The sequence below is a fragment of the Calonectris borealis genome, chromosome 10 (genome assembly GCF_964195595.1).
Source record: "Calonectris borealis chromosome 10, bCalBor7.hap1.2, whole genome shotgun sequence".
Lineage (NCBI taxonomy): Eukaryota > Metazoa > Chordata > Aves > Procellariiformes > Procellariidae > Calonectris > Calonectris borealis.
Window position 1 is genome coordinate 5,288,032 of NC_134321.1, and position 13,592 is coordinate 5,301,623.

The window sequence follows — 13,592 nt, forward strand, 5'->3', positions numbered from 1 at the left end:
TCCACATGGCTGAAAGTTGGCAGCCGGGCTGCAGGTGTGGTGAAAGAGCCGTGTTTTCTAAACACTAAATACTTATTGCTCCGGCCTTTTGTAGATAAAGATCAGCTTTGACTTTAAAAGAAATTATAGCAAAAGTGCTTGTATCTGGGAGGATAAATACTTGCTTCCAGGTTGGGCTTTGTAGAATTGAACTTCATAAACAAATTATTTGATGTGATTAACCAAGTCAGAGGGTTGATGGAAATGTGCCTCCGTCTCTCACAGTATCGGGGTGGAAGCTGTAATGTGTTAGCCAGAGAATTACCCTGTGTAGGAATAAACAGCCAGAAGGTTCTTGGGTGTGAGGTTTCCCATTGAAATAATTTCTTCTCTCTGAAAAACCCACAGCAGAAATAATAGCCCTCCTGAAAGTCTGAAATTTTGCCGAGATTCAAAACACTGTCTTTACTCTGCAGATGTTTGATGTGCAAAGATGGCAGAGAGCAGTTGTGAACCACCGAGAGCCAAAGAATTTGAGCAAAACATCTGGTCTCTAGGCCGACCAGATAAAGAAAGCTTTCGGTAGCTCTGATAATGTTTCTGCCCTACGGTTGTGCTAATTTCAGTAGGAAAAACAGTCCCTCTACTGACCTCATTCAGTTTTACCAAGTTTGAAGGTTGGAATACAGAGATAGCAGCCTACTTGTCCCTATGGTAAATGTGACTTAAAAAAATAAACCAGCTTAAAAATAAAACACAAAACATAAAACACAAAATGTGTTGATTATGATGTAGGCAAAAAAATACCAAAACGGAAAACATCTAGCGTCTGAAGTGGAGCGGGTAGCAAGGCGAGCTGATCTTCTCAGAGCCTGCTCCAAGAGGTGAAAACGTTTCCTTGTGCCAAGCGTGCTCTGTGTGTGAGCTGAGTTCGCTTGGTCTCAAGCTGATGGCAGTAGCTTTTGCTGCTTTTGACAAAACAAATAATGCAAAGGGGAACGTGATTCTCTATTAGGAGAAGTTATTTTTTCTTTTTTTTTTTTTCCTTCCAACTGGGCTATCAGGTCCCTGCCTGGTATCAGAGTTCATTCACAAACTGGGCAAGGCTGGACAAGCCATTTTGTCCAGGATGAACATCCCACCACAGCTCTGGGGTCTGCAAGGATTGAGTGAAATACTGGTTTTTGCTGTTTGGAAATTGTTTGCTTGGGACAAAAGTATGTTTGGGGGGAGATTTGCCCCCCCCCCCCCCCCCCCCCCCCCCAGGTGGGATTAGCTATGCTTTGGTGTTCCCAGCAGCTGAAGAGGCAATGATGGGAGAACATGAAATATTATGCTGTTTCTAAAAGCAGAAGGGTAGGTGAGAGCCTTGCAGGCAGATTTCTGCTTCCAGTGCTCTTGGTTTTCTTTGCATAGTCTCCAGCAGGCAAACCTGGGCTTGCTCTGTGTGTCCTCCAGAAGCTGGGCAGCACTGTCCTGAGGTCTCAGCAGCCAGCGAACATCACTGCGCGGCCCCCGGGAGCTGACAGCACGGGCAGAGGCAATGCTGTGGAGGAATGCTGTGGAGGTGGGTGGGGGGGAGATGGCGGGTGGGGGAGACGTGGCTGGGGACACCCCCTTGGCACAGCTCGTGGGCTGTGCGGAGAGCGCAACGGGTGCGTGGGACCATCCGTCCGGGTGACATCCCTCCCTCTGATGAGCACTGCCCATCCCATCCGCTCCTGCCTCCGCTCCCAGGCTCGAGCCGAAGTTCCTACCCCATCCAATTGCTCCAATTAGTGCTGTGGTTTGTTTTTCTGTATTAAGAAGATTGCTTGAGACCTGCCTGTTTTTGAGTCCAGCTCCCTTTAATCTGTCCCTACTGTCATTGAGGTTAACTGAGTTTCCTGCCCAGCAGCTCCTTTGGCAAATTAGAGAGAACCAGCGAGACACTGCCAATAAGCTTTCCACCGTATAGATTTTGTCCAGCGGAGCCTGAATAAATTAGGTCATGCTGCCATATGTAATCCATGCACTTGAGGTTTGACCTAGCTCCTGTGAAAACTAGTGGGCAGGGACGTGTTTGGAAGCTGGACTGGAGCTATGGCTGAGACAGCTGAATTTTGAAAGAGCTGGGGTGGAGCTGTGCCCTTCATTTTTGTGGACCAGTTTCATTTGCACAGGAAAAAGATTGATGTCTTCCCGCGGGAGCTTTTGTCTGTGCTGGAGTGTGTCTCGAACAACATTGCCAAGATACCTTGGGGCTGGGCTAGGTAATTATTTTGTGAGTAGATGCTGAAATCAAATAAATAAGTTAATCCTTTTACAAGTTCAGAAGAAAATACATTTATTTCATCTGAAACTTCTTCACAATGGCTATGCACAGCCGTCAGCTTCTGCGTGACATTGGCCTTAGGTCTGACGATTTCCCACCGAATGACTCGCTACCTTCCTATGGCCCTGGCGATGCAAAGTCACCTGTTTAGGAGGAGGCAGGATTATTCCGCTTAGCTCTTTTGGGCAGACGGATGTCAGCCCTGCGAGTGGTGGTGATGGGCCAACGCGGCTACCGCCATATCACAATTCGTACTTGCAGCACAGAAAAGAAGATTAGTGCACTAACGGGGGAGACTCCTCTTTTGAAAAGAAGCTTTAAATAATGTCAAGAACCACCACAATGATATGGTTTTTACATAAATAATAATTAATTACATGTAAATCAGTCTTTTCCCCACCCCTTCCATTAGTATCGTCTTTGCTAGGCTCTCTGTCTTGTTTCTGTCCACTCACTTTGACTAGTTGAATGGCAGCAGACATCATTTGCAATGCTAACGTCAGATACGGGTCAAAATGGACAAGGAAAACACAACCCGGGGTTTTATCAATGCAATAACAACCAGTTCTGTCTAGAGATGGCAGCGTACCGGGGTTTAACCTCTTCACTGCCACATAGCAAGAACCACCAGGAATTTACTTCTCTGGTCTCCTCTTCTGCTGTTTCTAACTTAGTTGCATCCCTTTCCTTCTCCTGGCCACTCTCTTTTTTTCCTCTCTCCCCTTTCTGGTGTTTACTACAGCATCTGGTAGTGTTTATCTCCCAAGACACAGGAGACTGCTGTTTTCATAGATATGTAACTAGAGTAAAAGCTTTAATCTTTGTTGATGTTGGACTTTTGGATTAAAAAAGAGTCATAATAGTGCAAAAATTAAGATGAAATAATATTTCAGCATAGTACACATTTGAGACAGCATCAACAGAAAATCCTTCATGAGGAAAATTGCAATTACTGCATTGCCTTCACAGCATAGCTCTGGGGAAGGATTGCTTAACTCGTGGGGAGAGCGGGGCAGGGAGTGAGGAGACCATCCCGTTGAGATGGGACTGGTCATCCGACTAGAAGCTGAAAGGGCGGCATGTCCTCGTGGGGATTTCTGTGCGCACCGCAGCGGGAGTTCGAGCAGTCCCAGAAATGCCAACAAGATGCGAGAAACCTGTTTCCATCTCTGCTTGCTTCCAATCCCACCTTCCATCAAGGGCAGGGAAGGAGCTGGTCTGACCTTCAGCGGAGTCAGGCTACGTATGACCGGGTTTTGCAGCCCCTGTGGAGTAAAGGCTGTCCTGGAAGTCAGAGGAAGAGATGCTGTTTTGAATTGGGTCCCTTGCTCTAGAAAAGTACATTGGTTTTCTACAGAAGCTTCAAAGATGCTGAGACTGGGTTAATTAGAAGTTGTCAAGATACAGCAAGAAGCGGTGCTGTCACCAGAGAGATGTAGAAAGCGTTACAGAAATCTGGTAGCAAAAGGCAGGTAGGTGTCTGTTATCTGCAGAAGCGATTGCAGAGCTTACAGCAAAGATCTTATTTTTTGCCTTTCCTGGGGACTAGGCACTGTCCCAAACCTGCAGCAAAGGCAGCTATGCGGGAAACACGCAAAATCCGGATGGCTGCTGGTTTCATAGCAAGAATAGATTCAGTTGCTAATATTGTAAATACTTCACGGTAAATTTTTATAGCAGTAGCATTTTATGTAATTCAGAGATTTCTAAACTAAATGCCGTATTTCGGGTGCTATATGCTCCTACTTCCACCCCTGCCCTCCTGCTAGGTAGGTTGTAAACCTGACCGAAACCTCTCCAAACTTCTCGGGAGAAAACACTTTTTGAAAACCCTCACTTCGGAAAGGCAGCGGGCTGATGAAAGGGAGCTTAGCCTGCAACTTTGTTAAGGCTGTAATGAACCAGGCTAATAAATTACCTAATGTCACCTTAGAATAGGTCCGTGGCAGCCTGTCATACAGCAGCGCGTCAAGCCGGAGATGCACAGTCGGTCTCTCCTAACCTTTGTACCTCCTCCCGCTAACCAGGGAACCAGTTCTGGAAAAGACCAGGCCTGTGAAGTCCTGCAAACCGAATGGTAAAATATTAATAAGCCAAAGAGGAGCTGAGAGGTGTCAGCGAGGCCCCGTCGCAGCGCAGCCCTCGGGGAGAGCGCTGCTGGCCTCCGCACAAAGGGAATGGCAAACAGGGCTTCTGCGCAGAGAAATTCGCCCGACCGTTTTTTGCATGCGAAAATGCAGATTCAGCAGCACCAAAACGGTTCGTGCACACGTGCCAAACTTGTCATTTATAAAAACTCAAAAAAGCTCTGACAAATGCTGAAGCTGTTAGTTTTGACACTTCTGACATGAAACACTTTGATTTTTCATTTTGAAACTACTTTGTGTTCAAAATGTCCTTTAATTTTATTTTCAAGCAAGGGGGTGTGTGTCTTTTTTTTCTTATTCCCCCAAAAAATCAAAATTGAAATGAAATCTTCGGATTGACTCAAAATGAAATTGTTCTTGGATTTTTGGTTTCACCAGTTTTTTTCTTAGATGTTTGTGTTTGGCTTTGAGTCACTTTTTTTTTTCCCCAAAAATTTGCCAGTTGGTTTATCAAAAGCCGCAGTGAACATCAGCTCCTTCAAAGGGGCACAGCTGGCACAATAGAAATTTTTTTTTGTGGCTGTCAGTTGCAAAAAAAAAAAAAAAAAAAAAGTGCCTCACTTTTGCTTTCCAGGAGATTGAGTTCATTTTCTATCTGACTGGGATAAATAATAAACAGTATTTTTTTTTTTTTTTATTTGCTGTGAAGGATTTTGTTACGTTATCTGTTTAAACATTCCGTTATGTTTTAGTAATGTGAATAATGACTATTCCTGTGCTTCTGAGCTCGCTCTCTTGGCTCGGGCGCCGGAGGTTCAGGAGACACCTGGCATTGTTGACAGAGCGCTGAACTTGAACGCCTCTCACTGTGACAGGGCAAGCCCAAATATTTTGGGAAGAGTCCTTGTTATGTTACGACAGGGGTTGGTAGCACTGATGCTGGGGACGGGTTTTGCTTCAATACTGAGCTGATTACCGCTTTATTACTGGAGGAACAGCGTGAACTTTGGCAGGCGAGCTGCTGTGAGGAAGGAGGATTGGACTTGGGCATTTCTTATTTGTAGGATGTGCTGAAGGTCTTCCAAAAGATGCTGGGTCTCAAAAGGGACCGGGAACAGGAGGCCCTGAAAGATGCTTTTCTATGGGTGAGGAAGGGAAAAATTAAAGCTTTTTTGCAAGAGAATACAAATGTTTAGGGTAGTCCCTATATGTAGATAAGGAGACCTGGAGAAGAGCTTGTATAAAAATACCTTTTTAATCATACTTTCCATCCCTAAAGGCACTGTTTGCTTTCCACAGTGTACACCTTCTCTCTTTCATTGGCTTCCTCTCCTGAAGCCAGGCTGCATCTTGGGGCTGCTTTGGGCATCTTCAGTACTGCACGAGTGTCCAGCTTGTGGTGTTTCAAATTAATTGGTCATAGACTTTCAACAAGATTGGATGTCTTGTGGTGTTTGCCAATTCACGTACAGCACGTAATTATATTCAGGAAGCAATAGGAATTAAATGACATTAATTCCCATGAATATTCATTTAAGAATCTCTACCAAATTCAGGCAGATTAATAGTCCAACGCAAATACAAATGGCTATTCATTGCCCCCACAGGAAAAGGAAATATGTATTGGCTGGCAGCTCAGGACAAATGGAAATGTGCTATAGAAAAGTTATCTCTGGGTGGCTTCTGCTATAGCGGCAGTTGTGGGACACCTCGAGGAGTAAAGAGGATTAGTGTGGGTATGGACGTGGGGAGCCTTTTCTGTCCGCTGAGGAACCCCGAGGAGCCTGGGGTGAATCCGAAACTCGTGTCTCTGCACTGCCAATGGAAATCCAAAGCAACTCCAACGGCAGTGGAGCTCCCCTGGACTCACAACAGAGTAAAATGCAGTTTATTGTGTGCCTGGCTCCCGCTGCCCTGTGCGTGAAGCCCACCTCCAGCCTGCTCTCCCCGGATCCCGCTGCCGTGGGGCAGAACAGCAATTTGCCTTCCTCGCGAGCAGCAGTAAGCAGGCCGTGCTGCTCGCTGCCTCCTCTGCCCCAGCCAGCCCGGCACCGGCCCTCGGTTCTGCTCCAGCTCGTCCTCTTGGTGCAGGCCAGGACACGGCTTCCACTGTGACCAGGGAAATCAGGAAAGTCTAAAAACAAAACGAGACAAGGGGTGTGAACGCACTTGCAAAGCAGGCATCAGAGTTAGGGATGCTGAAAAAAAAAACCCAACTTCTTTTTTTCTTAGAGATGATATAAAACAATATTTAATTTTAAAAATTATCTGGGTCTGGTTACAGTCCTCAGTTGGGAGGACTTTTTTATACATTTCCTTTCATCAGACAAACCAATGAGACCTTAGCTGTGTCAGTTTTTGTGGGATTTCCCCAATTGGAGAATGCATCCTGCTTCCACTGAAGTCAGCGCAAGTGTTGCCAATTGCATTGGGCTCAGCCTATGAGCTGAATGTTTGTTTTTTAAAATTTGCCCTTATTGCCAAGTCAGCCCTTCCCATCCTTAAAGTTATCTGGGCAAAAGAAATGTCAGGTGTTACTCACCTCACATGCTTACCATGTGATGGGCAGAGTGGCATCGCCTGCCTCTTTGAAGGGTATCCATTGCCAGACGGATCTGACTCGCCCCAACTCTACACACAAAGTGAGGGAATGTGGAGAGCAGCAACCGCCGACTTCCCCAGAACGGGTTTTGCCACGGGGGTACTCGTAGGTTCTCTTCTCCTACAAAGCACCGCGAGAACATTGGACATATTTGAAACAAAGCCAGAAAATCATAAAACCAGGCTGTGAAACCAACATACATTTCTCTTTTTAATACGTCCACCAGCTTTTTTTTGGGGCATATAGTATGTACCTCAACTTCTCGTGCCTGATGTAAAAGGTAGAGTAACAGCCGAGTACCTGCATGGGCTTTGCACCTACGCAGGAGCGCAAAGCGGCCCAGGAACCAGCCGTGCAGCCTGGTGATGTGTTCTGCAAAGCCTCATAAACCAGTGACTAAAGCGGAAAGGACTCCAAGGCCTGGCTCCTGGGACATCAGAGGTGTGGCATTGCAGTAGCTTGGAAAACATTCTGACTTTAAAACAAGCAACACCTATAATTATGGAGGCGTCATCACCTTCATAATTTTTTTTTTTTAGCTAACAAGCTGTAGTTGTAGCCTGTGTATACCCTTGCCAAAATCTGCCAAGCATTTGCTCTTGGGATGGTTCTGCTGGTGGTGGGAATATCAAGCATCTTTCTCCAGGCACTTGTAAAACAATACAGCAGTAAACAATTCAAGTACAATTAGCAGCTACATTGGCGGAGGGGGAGAGAGAAGTCCCACCGCTGGTATTGTCTATGGAATTAATCATGTTTTACAGAGTCAATGTACTGGTTTAGATTTGCAAAGTTAAAAACAGGAGATGAAGAAGTTTCCAATGAACGACGTTTATTCCAGGATGAAATGTAAAACAAATATTTTTTAGGAGGGCAGTGTAAGTAAGTGAGGGCAGTGTTTAAAAAATGCTCTTTCAATACATTCATCTCCTTTTTCTTCCTACTGAAGAAACAGATGAACCAAAAAAATCTGAACAACAGAAGCTTAAGAGGATAGCAAGCATTTGTGTTTAAAGCTGGCGGCCTCTCTCAGTGACACAAATCCCCGTGTTTTCTGCCGTACCTCGGCGGGGAGGAGCGCCTCGCCCAAGCGCACCGTTCCGGAGCTCCTCCGCCCGCCCTGCCTCCCCAGCAGCACGGCGGTGCAGCCGGAGCGCTCCCCCGACGGCCTGCGAGGATGTCTCTTCGAGTACGGCGCAAACATCATCTTCGCAAATATTTATTTGCAGCGATTTTCCCCTCTTAATTATTTAAAATATAATGAATTAGACATAAGTACCTTGCCATTACTGTAATTTAAGGCGTTAATTGCTACCGGAGCGGTTCCCGCGCCGATGGGGCGCTTTGCCGAGAGGTGGCGCCGCGGTCCCGGCCCTGCTCGCCGGAGCCCGCCGGGGCGGGACGGGGCCGGGCCCGGCGCGGGCTGCGCGGGGCTCCGCGGAGGCGCGGTTCGCCCCGCGGGCGCGGTTCGCTGCCCGGTATCGCTTCTGGCAGCGTTTAAAAGCAGCTCCCGCTCCGGCCCGGGAGCTTTGTGTCAGTCCTGCGGGAAGCCAAACGCAATCGCCAAAAAAACAAAGGAGGGGAAGAAAATTGGGTTCCCGCAGGTCCCCGCGGTCGGAAGAAAAGAGTTTTTCCCCGAACGGAGTCGGTCGCTCAGTAACTCCGCGGCCGCCCGCTAACTCCTGCCTTGCAGCGCCGGGCAGGGAGGGCTCCATCCCCGCGGGGCGCCCGCCGATGGACCGGCCCCGACCCCGGCGCCTCTCGCCGGCGTGGTCCCGGCGGCAGGTCCCGGCCTGCCTGCGGCGGGACGGCGGGTCGGGATCCCGGCGCACGGCGGGATGCTGCCCGACCAGGGCCCGGTCCCGCCCGCGCAACTTCCGCGCTGTCCGGCTGCCGCCCAGGGGGCCCCTGTGGCCGCCGGTCGCTCCTTATCCGGGCTGAGGCCGCCGGTGGTGTTAAACTTCCCGGTGCCGAGCGCCGGAGCCGCGGGACTGGGGGGAGCCAGGCGGTCCCGACTCTCGCCCCTGCTCGACCTCTCCCCGCCGGCGCTGCCACCGGCCCCTCCACGGGAGCCCCGACGGCGCGGCCGGGCGCGCTGCCGGTCCGCGAGGCCGCTGCGCGCACCCACCGGGATGAGGACCCGCGGCCCGGGCTGCGGCCGGGGCCAGGGCAGCCCCCGCGGAGCGGCCCCACGCTCAGCCCGGCCGTCGGGTCGGTCACTCCCGCTCAGCGGCCGGTGCGCGCCGCTGCGCACCCGCGCAGTGTTTCTAAGCAGTGTTTGCGCCAACAGCCGGCGTGCGCTGCGAGGGGGAGCGCAGGCAGCGCCCGCCTCGCCGCTCCGCGCAGGTAAGGCGGGCTCCGCGGGCATCCGCGGAAGGCCCTGCGAGGTCTCCCGCACCCCCCCAGCTCCGCGGGCCTGACACCCCCCCCGACCCCCCGCAGAGGGCGGCTGCGGAAAAGTTGCTCGGGGGCCGCGGCACTGCCCTCCGCCGACGGGGCGGCCCCGGCCCGCCTGCCCCCGCGCTGAACTCTCCCCGGCGGCGCGCAGGGGCGCGCAGCGCTGCGCAGCGCGCTCCGCGGCCACTTTCGCTTCCCCGCGGGGCCGCCCCGCCTCCCCCGGCCGTTCTCCGCGGAGCTCCGCGCCGGCGGGGCTTCCACCCCTCACCCCCCGCCCCGCGCCCCCCCCCCACCCGGGTTTTTATTATTTTATTTTTTTTTAATGATTATTTTTCCCTTGCACCGAGCCTTGTTTACCCAGCAGGTGGATGTGACGTCAGAGACTGACAACAGCAAAAAATAACAACATCTCCCTCCGCGGGGGTGTCGCGGGCCGCCCCCGGCCCGCCCGCGCGGGCGGCGGCGCGGGGCTGCGCGGGGCGGGGAGGGGGCGCGGGGCGGCGCGGGGCGGGGGCGCGGCGGGGCGGCGTGCGGGGCCCCGCGGGCGCGGCGCCGAGCGGAGGGCTCTATTGTTATTTACCGAGCGGCGGAGCACGCCGCCGCGCCGCCCGGGCTCGGCGTGCCGGAGGGACGGGAGGGAGGGACGGGACGGAGAGGCAGCCCGCGCCGCTCCGCGCCGCCGCCCGCCCGCGCCGGGGCCGCGCCGTGCTGGGCAGCGGCAGGCCGAGTCCTGCGGGTGAGTCCGGCGCCCCCCGACACTTTCCCCGCTCCTCCGGGGCTGTTGCACTTTTCCCCCCGCCGGCCCCACGTGTCCGCCCCCCCCCCCCCCCCGAGCGCCGCCGGCGCGGTAGCGGGGGGGGGGGGGGGATTGGGGGGGTGGCGGCGGTGCGCGGCTACGGACCCCCTTTCCGCGGGGTGCGGAGCCGCCCGCACCCCCTACCCGCCCACTTTGGAAACTTCCCCCCTCCCCCCCCGCCCCGCTCTGCGCGCACCCTCCGCGGAGAGGGGGATGCGGCGCGTCCTGCCCCCCCTTCTACCACACCCCCCCCCTCCGCGCTTTCCTCCTGTTTTCTGCCGGGTCCCCCCGCGCGGCCGCGCAAGGGGCGCGCACGCCCCAACTTCAGCACTCGGGGCAAGAAGTTGCGGCGGGGCCGCGCCCCCCCCCCCCCCCCACGGCCCCCGCGCCGGGCCCGGCTGCCCCGCTCACCCCCTCCCCCGGCACCTGCTGTGGCTTTCCGCCCGCGCAGTCCCTTTCGCAGGCGCGGAGCTCCGCGCCGCGCATCCTCCCCCACCCCGGGTCCCTGGGGCCCGCTGCGCCCATCCCCCCCCCCTTTTTTTTTGAGACGAAGTATTTGAATAAACATCCGCGCCTCCCCAGCCTGGCGCAACTTCGCGCTGCGCGGGCGCGGACCGCGCATCCCTCACGTCCCCCCCCCCCTCCCCCGCGCAGACCCGCGGTGCGGAGCCTCGGGACGGAACCGCGGCTCGCTGCGCGCCGCGGAGCCGGGGGCGGCCGCCGGTGCCCGGTAAGTAGGGCCGCGCCGCGCTGCGCCCCTCGCACCTGCCGCCCCGCGCAGCTCCGCGCAGCGCCGCGCATTCCGCCTCCCCCGGGCAGCCGGAGGGTGCGCGCTGCAGGCGGCGTCCGAGCAGCGTGTCCGCGCCTCTCTCCTCCCCCCGCCCCGCGTTTTTTTTTTTTTTTTCCTTTTCCTTGGGAAAAAAAAAAACAAACCCCGGCGGCGGGGCGCGGGTAGGGCTGCGCGGGGCGCGGGCAGGGCTGCGCGGGGCGCAGCGGCGGCCCCCTCCCCACCGCCGCCCAACTATTAATTATCCGGCGGCCCCGGCGCGGAGAGCATCGCCGGGCTGGCTGCGGAGCGCCTCGATTTTAGCGAGTCTTCCTTCTGCCACTTCGCTGTAATGATTTTAATTGCGTGTTTTTGCTTTGAGTGAACTAAGCCGAGTGAGATTGCTACTACTTTTTTTTTTTTTTCTTCTTCTTTTTCCCCCCGATTTCGCCCCAAAGGCTGGCAGCAGCAGCGCTCAGAGCTCCCGTACCTACCCGAGGTATCTGCCGCCTGCGAGCGCGCTCAGAGCCGCTTCTCTAGAGAAGCTGGAGCCCAACTTCTGTGCTCAGAAGTTTAAGGTTTCATTTTTAGTAACTGTTCTTTGAGTGAGTAATGTGTGTATACTGCTTGTAGCGTGTCGTCTACACAATGTAGCCTGCTGATTTCTAGGGTGCTGGATGGTTATAAATATTAAAACAATTCTCTAAACTGTGTTTCCTTTCCATATAGTTTTTCTAAACTTGCGTTTTACCTGCTTTGACCAAATGTTGATGTCACTAATGACAGCTTCTTAATTAGACAAAGTTTCAAGAATGTCATCGAAGAAACTTGCTGCTTGTGCTGTTAATCCACGGTTTGCTTTAATATTTCAGCAGAGGGAAAAAAGGCATTTCACTCGATTTAGTATTATTTTTACAGTTTCTGTTACTGCTGAAAAGCTCCTACTTTTTGTAAGTTTGAGAGAGCCTGAAATAATTCAAGTTTTCAGAGAAGCGAGTGTAGGCAAGGAGGTACCGTGCATCTTTGCAATAGGTTTGGGGGAAGAAGGGGAAATCAGGGCTACTGGTTTCAATTTCTCTCCTCTGAATCTTTTCCCCTGCACATTTTATTTGAACTATCTCACAACCATATTGAATGGAGCAGGGCACTGGGGGAGGAAGCTCTTCACTAGTTACCATTCAAAAGGTGTCGGCTAAAATCTCATTGCAAAAAGGTATTGTAGCTTTAACATCTTGCATTGGCAGCATTCTTCCCCCTTAGTCTTTGGATTAGTCATTGTATGAGAGACAGAAAAAAAAAAATCACTTTTTTTTTTTTTTCTGGAAAAAGTAAAGTAAACAGCCTCCAACAAGTGAACCTTGACAACCCAGATTAAGGAAGGCAGGAGAGATCAAACAAAGCTGCTGCTGGGCTGTTGTCAGGAGCTGCCTCACTGAAAGCTCTGGACTATTCGATCAGGCAGCAAGGCTATATGTTCACTTATGCAGAAATGGACCATTACAAATGCTGATCTTTGTTGTGAAACCAAAGGATAACTTTGAGAAAAATAACTATTATTTCAAACAAGGCTTTCTGTTGCTTACGATTTTGATTGTAAAGTTAGTTTTTTGTGCATGGGCTGGGTTTTGGGTTTGGGTTTTTTTTTTTGAGTGATAGTGGTTTGGAGTGTGTTGTATACACTTTTCAGAGAGACTTAGGGTTTGATTTTATTTATGCTGTCTAGAGCTGCAGAGGAGAAGGCGTTTCAGTAGTGTAATGTTGAAAACCGTAAAAGTTCTGTGGAATTCAGCTTTTATTTCTGGATCTCTGAATTGTAAGGAAACATGGATTATTGTTTTTTTTTCTCTGTGTGCAAGTGCTGTGTTGATGTATAATAGAGGAGTTTGGTTGTGATTAAGCATTGTATGTTGTATGACTGCATTCCTAGAGTTTAGGAAACTTGTAATATCTTTTCTTCAAATGGATTGCCAACCAGTCAGGGTGGCACCTTATTTTTGATATGCCAAGATTTTTGCAAAACTGTGTGTAACTTGGCTTCATGGCTATATTAGGGAGATTATGTTACTGTGTAGTTTTTTAGTGGATATAGTAGTAGGTAATATTAACAGATACTTGATTTTACTTTAATAAACATTTTGGTTTTAAGTATTAATCAAACTTAACCAGTGCAAGTTAGGTTATTTTTGTTGCTTGACAGTTTCATGTTTGTATTCAAACACTTCACTGCAAACTCTACGCGTATGCCCCCTCTTTCATATCTTTAAAGTATTCCGAAACAATGGAAGTATCTTATTAAAAAGAAAAAATCTGAGGAAAAGGCTGTTACCCTAATGTATATTAATCAGGAGGCAGACCAAGTGCACATCTACTGAAGAATTAAGAAATCCAAAACCTTTTCACATAGGTGTTTCTTTAATTAGCAGTGCAGATCACACAATAAGTACTTTATACTTTTTATAAGGTAAGGTTTCATAACCATCCTGCATAACTTATTATAAAGCCTGTAGATTTTTACGGTATATACTTTAATTAGACAATAAAAAGTATGTGTGTTAAACATGCACATGTATGCTATTAAGTCATTTTGGGTAATGTGTAATGTTTTTTAACATCTATAAACATTTTCTGCTTAAATCAGTTCCACCGGTAAT

The 13,592-nt window shown here is 51.0% G+C and overlaps 1 protein-coding gene and 1 long non-coding RNA gene across 12 annotated transcripts in view; one reads left to right on the forward strand and one right to left on the reverse strand.

Moving 5' to 3' along the window:
* Positions 1-463: 463 nt before the first annotated feature.
* LOC142086098 (uncharacterized) lies at positions 464-10,694 on the reverse strand. 2 transcript variants are annotated; one of them, XR_012674966.1, is made up of 3 exons: positions 10,602-10,694; positions 6,923-8,223; positions 464-6,514 (listed from the first exon to the last, which is right to left on the reverse strand). It is a non-coding gene; the product is annotated as an uncharacterized LOC142086098 (long non-coding RNA). The 2 variants fall into 2 exon arrangements; XR_012674965.1 differs by lacking the exon at positions 10,602-10,694 and having other exon boundaries at positions 464-3,577; positions 4,212-6,514; positions 6,923-9,086.
* Positions 9,259-13,592, forward strand: part of FOXP1 (forkhead box P1) — a 389,271-nt gene continuing 384,937 nt past the window's right edge. For 2 of the 10 annotated variants that reach the window (XM_075158627.1, XM_075158622.1), the window contains exon 1: positions 9,259-9,328. The gene's annotated coding sequence lies outside the window, so the exon portion shown is untranslated. Of the gene's footprint in view, positions 9,329-9,975; positions 10,116-10,628; positions 10,906-11,108; positions 11,547-13,592 lie in introns of those variants that run through there. The other 8 variants (XM_075158623.1, XM_075158624.1, XM_075158621.1 and 5 more) reach the window with 8 other exon arrangements.